Below are 13,801 nucleotides of genomic sequence, written 5' to 3' on the forward strand. Positions count from 1 at the left end.
TAGCTCGATTTGACCCCTAGCCTGGGAACTTCCATAGGCTGTGCATGTGGCCCTAAAAAGCAAAAAAAGAAAGAAAAAAGAAAAAGAGGAAATGACAACTCAGAAGAAACACATCAGCCAAGCAAGTGGAGTCAGGAACTACATAGAATCATTCCCAAGGAGCAGAACTGGACCCTTATCAGAGAACTGACAACATGTGCCTCCCTGGATTTCAGAATTGCTGTGACCCACTGATAGCTGTTTTCCTCTTTTTGAACACAAGTCTTTTCTGGTTATCTTATACTTGTCAACTCTGTTTGTTGGGTCCTTGCAGAGCAGAAAACATGTCTTAGCCCAAAGGTCTACAGGTCAAGAGGAACAGTACTCAAGAAGCTGTTCTTGAGGAATCACAGGGGCTTATCTTCTGAGTGGTGTCATTTGCACCTAGACCTGATTAACATGCCAAGATCCATGATGAACCAATGGTGTGTTGGGATGAGACCTTTAGAGTCTTTGGGAGGAGGTGAGCATATTTTGCACACAGGAAAACAGAAGTAATATGTGTCCAGGAGGTAGGTGATGGTAGGTTAAAGAACGTGGTAAATTCTTGGTTCCTTCTTCCTTTGAAATGTGGACTTCCCTTCCTTTTGAATTTGGGTTGGCCTTACTTACCTGTTTGAGAATGTCACAGAAGTGATATCCTATGACTTCCACTGCTAAATCATGAGAAGCCTTACACCTTTCTCCTAGAACTCTTGAGATGCTCAGGCAATAGAAGCCTCAGAAGCCAGCCTCCAGGCCGTAAGAACCCCAAATCATGTGCAAGTATTCTTATCAGCAGCCTCGGCTGGGCCCCCAGTAGGCAACCAGCATCAACTGCCAGCCACATAATTGAGTTATTTGAGATCTCCAGCCATAAACTTCAAATGACTGCAGCCCCAACTAAAAACTGACTGCAATCACGCAATAGGCTCAAGTGAGAACTAGCCAACCTACAGAACTAAGAAATGCTGATAAATTTTTTGTTTTAAACCACTACATTTTGGGCTGCTTTGTTACACAGCAATAGATAACCATAATAGAGCCTGTACAGAATGAAGGAGAAGGGAATAGTTCTCGAAAAGACCTTTAGTAAAACAGGTTTGATGGTCGTGTGTGGCAGGGGAGATCTCACAGAGTTGTCAGTTAAGGGAATGACATGAACACAGCTGTTTTAGAGTCCTCTAGTAACTTGGTGTCCTGATGAAGGGGACAGGGGAGGAAGCCTAAGCTGGAGCTGCATGTCAGGCTGGGTGGGAAGGGAATGACAGGGATTCATTCACTCCCTCACTCATTCAAAAGAAATCAGTCTACAGCTTCCAGGACAGCCCTAGGGACACAGAGATGAACTAGCCCAAGTCCCCATGCTCTGGGAGTGCCAGTGGTATGCGTGCATGCATGTATGTGGTAGAGAAACACCCACAAAAAGACAACCACACATCGCAGTGGATCTTCCTCCTGCTCTTCCCACAACTAGCCACAGGTGGCTTTCCAGAGCTTCTGGCAACAAGGCTGTACAGCTGCCCTCTGCCCACAGTAGCACTTTCACAGACCAGCACTGGGGCCGGTAACTGTCATTTCTGGGTCTTTTCCGGGGTGGAAGGAGGCAGGCCTGTTGGAAGAAAGAGACTTTTTTTCTGATGGAGAAAGAATAAGACAGGCCTAGAATTGCTGGGGGACTTCCTGTCCCCTGGAGAGTCCAGCCTGCCCGGGTGTGGAGCTGAAGTGACAACAGAAAACAGGAGTTCCCGCCGTGGTGCAGTGGTTAACAAATCCAACTAGGAACCATGAGGGTGTGGGTTCGATCCCTGGCCTTGCTCAGTGGGTTAAGGGTCCGGCATTGCCATGAGCTGTGGTGTAGGTTGCAGACGTGGCTGGGATCCCGTATTGCTGTGGCTGTGGTGTAGGCTGCCGGCTACAGCTCTGATTAGACCCCTAGCCTGGGAACCTCCATATGCCACGGGAAGCGGCCCTAGAAAAGGCAAAAAGACAAAAAAAACAAAAAAAAAAAAACAAAAAAAAACACCCAGAAAACAAAGAGGTGGCGAGGGATGCATGTAAGGGCTAAAATCTGGGGCACTGGCATCTAATGATGCCTCACCACTTGCTTAACAGAGATTCCCGGTCTTGCCCAGAGGCTGATCCCAGGAGCTGAGCAGCTGCAGGCCCAGGTCTGACCTGCCTGGACTCAGAGGGTCTGGCTCCCCTAGGGCCTGCATGTAAGTCAGGGGACAGAATTCAAAAGCCTGGGCCTCCCCATGGGTAACCACTGGCCAGCAGGAAGCAGGAGCGAAAAGGGGCCAAGGGTGGAATCTTGGCTTTCACCTTCCTGGTGGGCTGCTCCCCAAGGGCTCCCTGGGACACCTCATAGAACTGGACATCTCAGGGACTACGTCTGTCAGAGTTCGCAAATAAAAATTCTCGTACTATAACAGTATTTGTGTTTGTCTGGACTTCACATGGATGGGCTTCCCATCTTGGCCTGGCAGCCTATCCAGACCCACGGCTGCTGTGCTTGCTGGGCGTCTGTGGGCCCTTACACCCTGCGTTCCTGCCCCTGCTGCCAGGACGCAGAACACTGCGATAAAGTGGCAGCATGTGAAGCTGGATCTCAGACTCTGTTTCTAGGGAGCTGAGGTAAGATAGGGCAGTTCAAATAGATCTTTGTCACCCGCATCCAAAGGTGCCCTGGTGACAACTCAGTCTCAGCTTCCTCTTCTGTGGAATGAGGATGACAATGCCTGCCCCACTCACAGCTCAGGATGGAGAAGCAGGTAAGTCACTTAAGAAGGGCAAGGTGTTAACTTCAGTCACCACAAAGGAGCTGCCCCACCACCAAGTCAAAGAGCTGGGACATGGGACGGGGGCAGGGGCTGTGCCTTCAAGGCTGTGTCCCTCCAACTTTCTCTCCATGGGACATGTCTCTGGGGGCATCAGACCACACGCTGCAGATTAACAAGCACTGTGGGGACCAGGCCCTGATTCCATCCAGCCCTTCTTCCCATGCTGTTAATGAAGGCCTCCTACATTTCCCTCCTGACAACACCATGGGGTGCACGCTGCCTTACTCTGACTAACATGTGCCCTTCCCCATGTGCCCCTTCCATCGCCTCGGAACAGCCTTCAATGCTTTACATCATCTGGCTTTTGTATCCGTCATTTATGTATTCATTCAACAAATGTGGCCTGGGAGTTCCTATCGTGGTGCGGTGGAAACGAATCTAACTAGTATCCATAAGGATGCGAGTTCGATCACTGACTCTGGGATCTGGCATTGCCTTGAGCTGTGGTGTAGGTTGCAGACATGGCTCAGATCCTGCGTTGCTGTAGCTGTGGTGTAGGCCAGCAGCTGTGGATCTGGTTTGACCCCTAACCTAGGAACTTCCATATGCCATGGGTGTGACCCTAAAAAGAAAAAAAAAATGGTAGCCTGAGCAATTACTATGGGGTGGGCCCTCTTCTGAGGCATTGGAGAGAGAGGAGAATAAGAGAGACAAAAACCCCTGCTCCCTTGGATCTCACATCCCAGAGGGAGACTCAGAACATACAGCATACAAATAAATGAAATATGCACTGTATTAGATGGCCATAAGTATGATGGAGAAAAACAAAGCAGGGAAGTAGGGTGGTGATTGACCTTATCTCCCAGCCCTGGCCTCTGGTCAGTGCATTCCTGTCACAACCATCTGCTTCCTGCTTCCACATCACCTGCCAGTCCTGGCCCGCCTTCTAGTTCCTCCCAGACAGCCCTTGCCCCCATCCAAAGATCTGCCCCAGCCGGATCCTTCTTACCTCTGAATCTTAACTCAAATGATAGTAGAGGAGGCCCTCCTGGGTTGACATAAGCTTGTTACATTGTTACATTTTCTCCACATCACCTCCCTGAGAAAGGATTCTCTGTAATTATTCCTCTCCTTGTTCCAGGGAGAAATTCTCCCTCCTCTTAGACTTCCCAATACACAAGAGCAGGGACCTTGGCTGCCTGATTTGCCAATTACCTGGACATGACAAATACTCAGAAAATACGCACTGAGCAACTGATTGATTCACTGCTCTCCCATCCCCTGACTCCTCTCCTCTCACATAAAGAACTCCCCCTTTTCCTTCAAGACCCGTCTAGCAAGAACACATCAGTATTAGAGTTGCCGTTGTGGCTCAGTGGGTTAAGAACCTGACCAGTATCCATGAGGTTGTGGATTCTTCGATCCCTGGCCTCACTCAGTGAGTTAAGGATCTGCCGTTGCCATGAGCTGTGGTGTAGGTCACAGATGTGGCTCAAATCTGGAGTTGCTGTGGCTGTGGCGTAGGCTGGCAGCTGCAGCTCTGAATTGACCCCAGCCTGGGAGCTTCCATAAGCCGTGGGTGCAGCCCTTAAAAAAAAAAAAAAGGAAAAAAAGAAAAGAAAAGAAAATAATACATCAGTATTGATATACACCGGCACAGGGCTATGGCACAGAAGGGAACCTGACCTGCTATAACACACAGACCTCCAAATGAGTCAGAAGTCAAACAAAACAAAAGTGGCTCTCCTCCATACACTGCTGTGGGGACTGGGCTTGCTCTGGCTTGCAACAGCGCCATTCCCAAGGGGCTTGTCATTGTCCATAAGCTGATAGCAGGGGAAAGGCTCTGGAGACACACATCTGCTTCTTTAATGCCTTGGTATGGAAGTGACACATGTCCCTTTGCCCACATTACTTTGGCAAGAGCTAGTGATACTGCATACCTGAATGCAAGGGGACCTATGAGATGGGGCCCAGGTGAGACGACAGCTGTGTGCTACAGAAAAGGGGGCTAACACTTCCATGGGTAGCTTTCTACCTCTACCACAAATATAGCAGCACAGGAAACAGGGGACTAGGGTGGCCCAGGAGAAACACCTGAGGTAGCTTGGGAGACAAGGTAGTCAAAGAGGGCTTCCCAGAGGAGGCAGTGCTATGGTGACTCATAAAGGCTGATTAAGAGCCTGTGGGGCCAAGGAAGAGGGTTATTGCCAGGGAGGGACGGTTATGTGCAAAGGTCGAAAAGAGGGAGCAAGTCATAACTGATTCCAGAAATTCCTGATGGCCTAGTCTTCCTGGAGAACAAAGTTAGCAGAAAGGAAGCAGGAGCAGGAAGGAAACCTACGCAGAAAGACCAGGTCCTGGTGTTGTGAATGCCTTTGATCCAGATGTTAATGGTGCCTTTTCCCATTTCCCCGGTATTGACAATCATGATCCAAAATTGAGGGCAGAGTGTGGAGCACATCACACTGAAAGATGGTTAGGACATCTGCTAAGATTGGGGCAAGAACAGGTCCTGCTTGGGCACACAGAGAAGCGGCAGGACTGGCCCCACAGCATTCACTCCCTCCTCCCACACCCCCACAGGAGCAGAGGTGGGGACTGGGGAGAGAGGGAATTCTGGGCATCCTGGGCTCATCAAGGTGAAGGGTTCTAGGAGAGTCTCTTAAAGCCAGGGAGGGGAGCAGCACTGGTGAACATCTCCTTTCCCAGGGGAACCTCCAAGGCGGCAGCAGATGTTTCAATCATGGGCAGGGACAGGAGGAGACTTAGAGGTGCTGCACGGCCTTTCCCAAAGTCAAGGCACTGAGCCACTGTACTAACTCTACTGCTGCAAAACTGCACAGCTCACAACTTAGCACCATAAACCCACAGCCATTATGATCTCAGGACTCCTGTGGGCCAGGAGGTCAGACTGAAGAGTGTGAGTGTGACTTATCTTGTCTCTGAAGGCTGGGCTTCAGCTGAGAGGCTCACAGGCTGGGAGCTGGACTGTCCTAAAGGCCTGCCTGGGACTGGAGGATCTGTGTGCAGGGTGCTGACAGAGCAGCTCCTTTCCAGAGAGCTGCAGGAGCACCCATGTGACAGGGAGCAGGTCTCCCGAGAAAACAACCTATAGGACCAAGCAAGGCACTGGAACGTCGGACTTGACTCAGAAGTTTTGCCTCATCGCCTCTACAGAGCTCAGCTGGTCAGTCAGCTCCAATTCTGTGCAAGTGGACTGCAAAGAACACCAGGTCAAAGGATCAACCAGAAGGGCTGCCAGAGACCACGCACCTCAGGAGGATTAGGAGTGCCCCCTCCACAGCAGCCCGGAGTTCAAATCAGAGTCAGCCCTCGCCTGTCATGGCTGAGCTGTGAGTAGACACAGGGGCCGGGTGGGTAATTCACACACCCTGTGGAAGGCAGGCTCCAGAGGATGCTGGTGGGCAAGTAGCACAGCCAGGGACACAGCCACGGCCTGTGGCACTTGTCTAAAGGATGACCCTTTCCCACTGCTCTCCACAGTCACCTTTGTCATAAATCAGATGACTATATTTATGGGTCTATTTCTAGACTCTGTCCTGTCCCATTGATCTGCTTGCCCGTCTTTATGCCAATACCACAATGGATTAATTATGATACTTACATAGTAGTCCTGATATCTGGCAGTGTAAGTCTTCTAACTTTTTCCCTCCGCTCCTGGACTGCTAGTCCTTTGCACTTCCAGATGAATTTTTAAAAATTTTTCTTTTTTTCTTTTTTGTCTTTTTAGGGCTGCACTCACAGCATATGGAAGTTTCTAGGCTAGGGGTCAAATCGGAGCTACAACTGTTGGCCTATGCCACAGGCACAGCAACTTGGGATCCGAGCCACATCTGCAACCTACAACACAGCACACAGCAATGCTGGATCCTTAACCCACTGAGCAAGGCCAGGGATCGAACCTGCATCTTCACAGATACTAGTCAGATTTGTTTCTGCTGAGTCATGACGGGAACTCCTCCAAATGAATTTTAGAATCAATCTATCAATTTCCACAAAAAGATTCTGCTAGAATACACACTGAAATTGCACGGCATTTGTAATCCACTTGGGGAGAATTTTTTTGAGTTATAATACTCATTTGAATACTTTTCCCTATGTATGTTACACTTCAAAATATTTCACATCTGGGAGTTCCTATTGTGGCTCAGTGATAATGAACCCAATAGGATCCAGGAGGATGTGGGTTTGATCCCTGGCCTCGCTCAGCGGCTTAGGGATCCGGTGATGCCATGAGCTGTGGTGTAGGTCACAGATATGACTTGGATCCAGCGTTGCTGTGGCTGTGGTGTAGGCCAGCAGCTGTAGCTCCAATTCGACCCCTATCCTGGGAACCTCCATATGCCATGGGTGACGCCCTAGAAAAAAAGACAAAAGACCAAAAAAAAAAAAAAATTCATGTCATTAATAAATCTACTACCCAGAGCACATTTCACATGTATATTACAAGACACTGAGATTAACATTAAATTTTCAAAAAAAATTTGAATTTTTTTCCAGAGGGGTTCAGGGAGCGGGGCTCTTTCCAATTCCATTGTTTACATACCACCTTCATTATTTTTTGACATGTCCCATGCCATCAATACTGACATTTATGATGAGTTCCCTGGTGGCCTAACAGTTAAGGATTTGGTGTTGTCACTGCTGTGGCTCAGCTTCAGTCCCTGGCCTGGGAATGTCCACATGCCTTGGGCACGGACAAAAAAAATATGTGTGTGTGTGTTGCTCTTTATTGAAAGGGAGTTGATTTAAAATTTTTTAATTTTTTAAAAGAAAATTTAAATATCACCATCATAAGGGGATAATGAGTCTCTCATGACTTATATGAGACATAACTGGAAAATAAGCATAATAAAATAAGCACTGTGGAATTATAGCTAGCTACTCTCTCCTGGAGCTTTGGGAAGGACACCTGCTCTCTCTTTGTTCAAAAAAGGCGTTTGCAAGTGTCAGAGAAATGTGAAAGATACAAGGCTATCATACATTGAATTTCTCCCTGAGGTAATCAGGAAGATTGGAAAATAACTGAAAATGGAATAATGTCACTTTTGGGGGGAGCTAATTGTAAATTCACACGGGGTTGTAAGAAATAATCCAGAGAAATTGCTTGTACACTTTAGTCAATTTCCCCCCAGTGGTAACATTCTGCAAAAGCTACAGCATGTCAGTGTGAGGACAGTGACACTGACCTTATTCAGAGGGCCTCAGTGTTCTTTGTACTCCTTTCTTTGGTGGGGGGGGGCAGTGCGAGTGCACGTACATGTGCACATGCCAAGTGCTGTGCAACTCGATCCCTCGTGTGGGTTTGTGTGCCCACCACCACAGGCTGTGTGCTTTTAAAACATCCTCACTCAGGAAGCTTGGCTGATGAGGCAGCTGCCATCAACCCGCAGGTCACCTGCTGCTAGGTCCCAGGGGTGGATGAGGGAGCTCCTGCTCCGCCTCTCATAGGCCTCCACCCAGATGCTATCTCCATTCGTGTTTCCTGAGACAAAGGCTGTCACCTGGCCTCAACAACCCCAGTGAGGCAGAAAGGAAGGATCAACTATGTTCCTCAAGGCGGAGAATCTGAGCATTAAGGAACAGCATTGAAAACGTGGGCAGTGTTTGAATATTAATGACTTTAAACACACCAGTTACACATTTCTCTCTCACTGAGTGCCCTGGTGAACACTTAAAAAGCCAGGTCTGGAGTTCCGCTGTGGCTCAGTGGTTAACAAACGCGACTAGGAACCATGAGGTTGCGGGTTCGATCCCTGGCCCCTCTCAGTGGGTTAGGGATCTGGCGTTGCTGAGAGCTGTGGTGTAGGTTGCAGATGCGGCTCAGATCCCCGCGTTGCTGTGGCTCTGGCGTAGGCCGGTGGCTACAGCTCCGATTCCACCCCTAGCCTGGGAATCTCCATACGCCATGGGAGCGGCCCAAGAAATGGCAAAAAGACAAAATAAATACATAAATAAAATAAAATAAAAGGCTAGGTCTTTAAAATCCATTCTTGGAAGAAACAAGGCAAATAGAACACAAACAGCTGTGTAAAACTTTCATGATAACCAAACATAGGGACCCCTGGTTTTTAAAAGCTTGCTTTATGCCACTTTGCTTTTATGAAAGACCAATGTTAGCACCTGTTCTCACTTGCCAAAGAAAATCTTTTTTTTTTTTTTTTGCTATTTTTTGGGCTGCACCCGTAGCATATGAAAGTTCCCAGGCTAGGGGTCCAATCAGAGCTACAGCTGCCAGCCACAGCCATAGCCACAGCAACGCAGATTCGAGCCAGATTGTCAGCCCACTGAATGAGGCCAGGGATCAAACCTGAGTCCTCATGGATGCTAGTCGGGTTTGTTTCCACTGCATCACAACAGGAACTCTACCCACCAAAGGAAATCTAAAGAGGATCTTCACTTTTACAAAAAAAGGCAAAAAACGAATACAGGGTTGAGAATTTGTTTTTGCAGCAAGTGTTACAGGGGTAGTGTACACCGTGAGCAGCAAGAACAGCCCCACCAAGTCCCCTCCCCAGGAACTACACTCAGCATCACAATGTCAAGCGGCCAGAGCTTTGAACTACATCTGTGAGCATCTTATCCTCATTCATTTTGTGCATCCATGAGCAAGAGGTGTCCTTAGGTCACTGCTTCATCACGTTAGGTCTGCCCTCTGGGCTTCTGAAAGGTTTTTTAGGGATGCTTTACTTCTGGAGCGTGGAGAAAAAAAAAAAATGCAGGAGTTCCCGTCGTGGCGCAGTGGTTAACGAATCCGACTAGGAACCATGAGGTTGTGGGTTCGATCCCTGCCCTTGCTCAGTGAGTTAACGATCCGGCGTTGCCGTGAGCTGTGGTGTAGGTTGCAGAAGCGGCTCGGATCCCGCGTTGCTGTGGCTCTGGCATAGGCCGGTGGCTACAGCTCCGATTGGACCCCTAGCCTGGGAACCTCCATAAGCCATGGGAGCGGCCCAAGAAATAGCAACAACAACAACAACAACAACAACAAAGACAAAAAAAAAAAAAATGCAGGCACTGTGTGATACTTTCCCTTCTCCAGGTTCTTTGGAGATAGCTCAAGCATGGGACAGTTATTTTGGTCATCTCTCTCTGCACTTTCATTAAACTAGGCAGCATTCTCTACCCATTTGGCCTCTGAATCCTCTCCTGGATTCATCCCTCCTTCCATGCTAACCCCTGGCTTTTGTGTTCCACATGGCACCACCACTCTACCCTCCTTCTGGACCTGGCCTCTACCTTCAGCCAATGTCTGCCAGAGGGATCTTTATCTTCAGCGTTCCAGCCAAGTGGAACTCAATAATTAAACATTGAGTTAACAATGGTATTCAAAACAGAGACTCCAAAGAACTAACTCTCCTGTTCTTTCCTCGCTAGGCTTTGTCCAAATGCAGATGGAATTTTAATGCAATAATAATAATAATAGGGAGTTCCCGTCGTGGCTCAGTGGTTAACAAACCTGACTAGTAACCATGAGATTTTGGGTTCAATCCCTGGCCTTGCTCAGTGGGTTAAGGATCTGGCATTGCCGTGAGCTGTGGTGTAGGTCGCAGACATGGTTCGGATCCTGCATTCCTGTGGCTGTGGTGTAGGCCAGCAACTACAGCTCCGATTCAACCCCTAGCCTGGGAACCTCCATATGCCGAGGGTGCAGCCCTAAAAAGACAAATAATAATAATAATATAATACAACTTTTATATGCTTATCTTACCTAAGGTTATACCAAATGCATTTATTACCAAAGAGTCCCTAAGCATCCTAAAATTAGCTATCACTTTCACTTTCTCCCTAATTATAAAAACAACACATATTCATTATTGACCATTTTAGAAAAATCAGGAATTTGAATAGGAAAATAAGACATCAACAATCATCCCACCTAGAGATAACAGGTAAAATAATAGTGGTGTACATTGCGGGTTTTTTTAACACACTGTATTAGTTAACTTCAGAAAGTAACAGAATTACCTTCAAACTTAGCACTTATTATCTCCTGGTTTGTGTGGGTCAGGAATCCAGGAGTTACTGAGCTGTGTGTATCTGACTGCAGTTGGCATGTGTGCTAAAACTCTGGTCAACTCGAGGCCAACTCTTGTGGCTGCAGGGGCTGCAGGTCTGCGATGGCTGGCATCTGGGACAGCAGTTCCTCCCACATGGGATCTCCATGGAGCTGCTCAGGATGTTGAGCTACCTCTGCAGAGGCAGGGATGCGTGTGAGAGGAAGGGCAATGGAGAGGTCCAGTGTGGATGCCACCATCTTTTATAACCTAATATCGAAAGTGACACTCCATCACTGCTGCTGTATTGTGAATCACTAAATCTGATCCACAGCAAAGGGCAAGGGATACACAAAGGACTGAAAAGCTGCCTACCTAATGTCTGAATGAAATACTATTTTTTGTAATTTACTTGTTTACTTGAGATATAGTTCTTTTTCCACAAAATTTACCATTCACCGATTTTATTTTATTTTATTTTACTTTTTGTCTTTTCAGGGCCGCATCTACAGCAATATGGAGGTTCCCAGGCTAGGGATCGAATTGGAGCTGTAGCCACTAGCCTATGCCAGAGCCACAGCAACTTGGGATCCAAGCCGCATCTGCGACCTACATCACAGCTCTCGGCAACTCCGGATCCTTAACCCACTGAGCGAGGCCAGGGATTGAACTGGCAACCTCATGGTTCCTAGTTGGATTCATTTCCACTGTGTCATGATGGGAACTCCACATTCACCAATTTTAAAGTGTACAATTCAGTGGGTTTTGGTATATTCACAGGCTGTGGAAATATCACCACTTATCCCAGAACAATTTTTCTTTTTTTTTTTAAATCAAGAGAAGATTGTTTTATTAGAAAACTAAAAGTTGAAAAATCACAACTATAACAATTTACCAATACAACGTGTCAGTATCAAGCAGCCTATAATTCTACATATAAGAACAACCATTTATTTAATATAGTTGATTTACAATGTTCTATCAATTTCTGCTCTACAGCAAAGTGACCCAATTATACATATACATACATTCTTTTTCTCACATTATCCTCCATCATGTTCCATCACAAGTGACTGGATACAGTTCCCTGTACTGCACAGCAGGAACTCCTTGCCTATCCACTCCAAAGGCAATGGTTTGCATCTACCAATCCCAAACTCCCAGTCCACCCCATTCCCTTCCCATCCCCCTTGGCAACTGCAAGTCTGTTCTCCATGTCCTTGAGTTTGTTTCTTTTCTGTAGATAGGTTCATTTGTGCCATATTTTAGATTCCACATATAAGTGATATCATATGGTATTTGTCTTTCTCTTTCTGACTTACATAGTATGAAAATCTCTAGTTTCATCCATGTTGCTGCAAATAGCATTATTATTATTATTTTTGTCTTTTTTGTCTTTTCTAGGGCTGCACTTGCGGCACATGAAGGTTCCCAGGCTAGGGGTCAAATAGGAGCTGTAGTCACCGGCCTACGCCAGAGCCACAGCAACGTGGGATCCGAGCCATGTCTGGGACCTACACTGCAGCTCACAGCAACGCCAGATCCTTAACCCACTGAGCAAAGCCAGGGATCGAACCCAAAACCTCATGGTTCCTAGTTGGATTCGTTAACCACTGAGCCACAACGGGAACTCCTATTTTGTGTTTCTTTATGGCTGAGTAGTATTCCATTGCATAGTTACACCACCTTTTCTTTTTTTTTTTTTTTAAGGGCCACGCTAGCAGCATCATGGAAGTTCCCAGGCTAGGAGTTGAATCAGAGCTACAGCTGACAGCCTATGCCACAGCAATGCAGGATCCAAGCCCTGTCTGTGACATACACCACAGCTCACAGCAATGCCAGATCCCCCACCTTCTAGGTGAGGCCAGGGATTGAACCAGCATCCTCCTCTTGGATACTATAGTCAGATTCATTTCTGCTGTGCCATGACAGGGACTCCCATGTGCCACATCTTCTTAATCCATTCATCTGTCAATGGACATTTTAGGTGGTTTTCATGCCTTGGCTATTGTGAATAGTGCTGCAATGAACACAGCACTATCTGCATGTATCTTTATCAATGAAAGTTCTGTCTGAATAGATGCCCAGGAATGGGATTGCTAATATAAAAACAGACATACATACCAATGGAACAGAATAGAGAACCCAGAAATAAACCCAGACACTTATGATCAATTAATCTTCAACAAAGGAGGGAAGAATATAAAATGGGAAAAAGACAGTCTTTTCAGCAAGTGGTGCTGGGAAAACTGGACAGCTGCATGTAAATCAATGAAACTGGAACACACCCTCACACCATGCACAAAAATAAACTCAAAATGGCTTAAAGACCTAAACCTAAGACAAGACACCATAAAACCCCTAGAAGAGAACATAGCCAAAACATTCTGTGACACCAATCATAAAAAAGTTTTCTTAGGTCAGTATCCCAAGGCAACAGAAATTAAAATAAACCAATGGGGAGTTCCCGTCGTGGCGCAGTGGTTAACGAATCCGACTAGGAACCATGAGGTTGCGGGTTCGGTCCCTGCCCTTGCTCAGTGGGTTAATGATCCGGCGTTGCCGTGAGCTGTGGTGTAGGTTGCAGACGTGGCTCGGATCCCGCGTTGCTGTGGCTCTGGCGTAGGCCGGTGGCTACAGCTCCGATTCAACCCCTAGCCTGGGAACCTCCATATGCCGCGGGAGCGGCCCAAGAGATAGCAACAACAACAACAACAAAAGACAAAAAAAAAAAAAAAAAAGACAAAAAAAATAAATAAATAAACCAATGGGACCTAATCGAACTTACAAGCTTCTGCACAGCAAAGGAAACTATTACAAAAACAAAAACAAACAAACAAAAAAAACCTACGGAATGGGAGAAAATAGTTGCAAATGATGCAGCTGACGACAAGGGTTTAATCTCCAAAATATACAAACAACTTTTAAAACTCAACAACAAAAAACAACTCAATTGAAAAATGGGCAGAAGACCTGAATAGA

At 46.8% G+C, this 13,801-nt stretch overlaps 1 protein-coding gene across 1 annotated transcript in view; it reads right to left on the minus strand.

Moving 5' to 3' along the window:
* The window catches only part of RAB7A (RAB7A, member RAS oncogene family), a 109,337-nt gene that overhangs the window by 78,345 nt on the left and 17,191 nt on the right, over positions 1–13,801 (minus strand). The gene's annotated exons all lie outside the window — the stretch shown is intronic.

This window comes from Sus scrofa, chromosome 13, assembly GCF_000003025.6.
Source record: "Sus scrofa isolate TJ Tabasco breed Duroc chromosome 13, Sscrofa11.1, whole genome shotgun sequence".
Taxonomy (NCBI): domain Eukaryota; kingdom Metazoa; phylum Chordata; class Mammalia; order Artiodactyla; family Suidae; genus Sus; species Sus scrofa.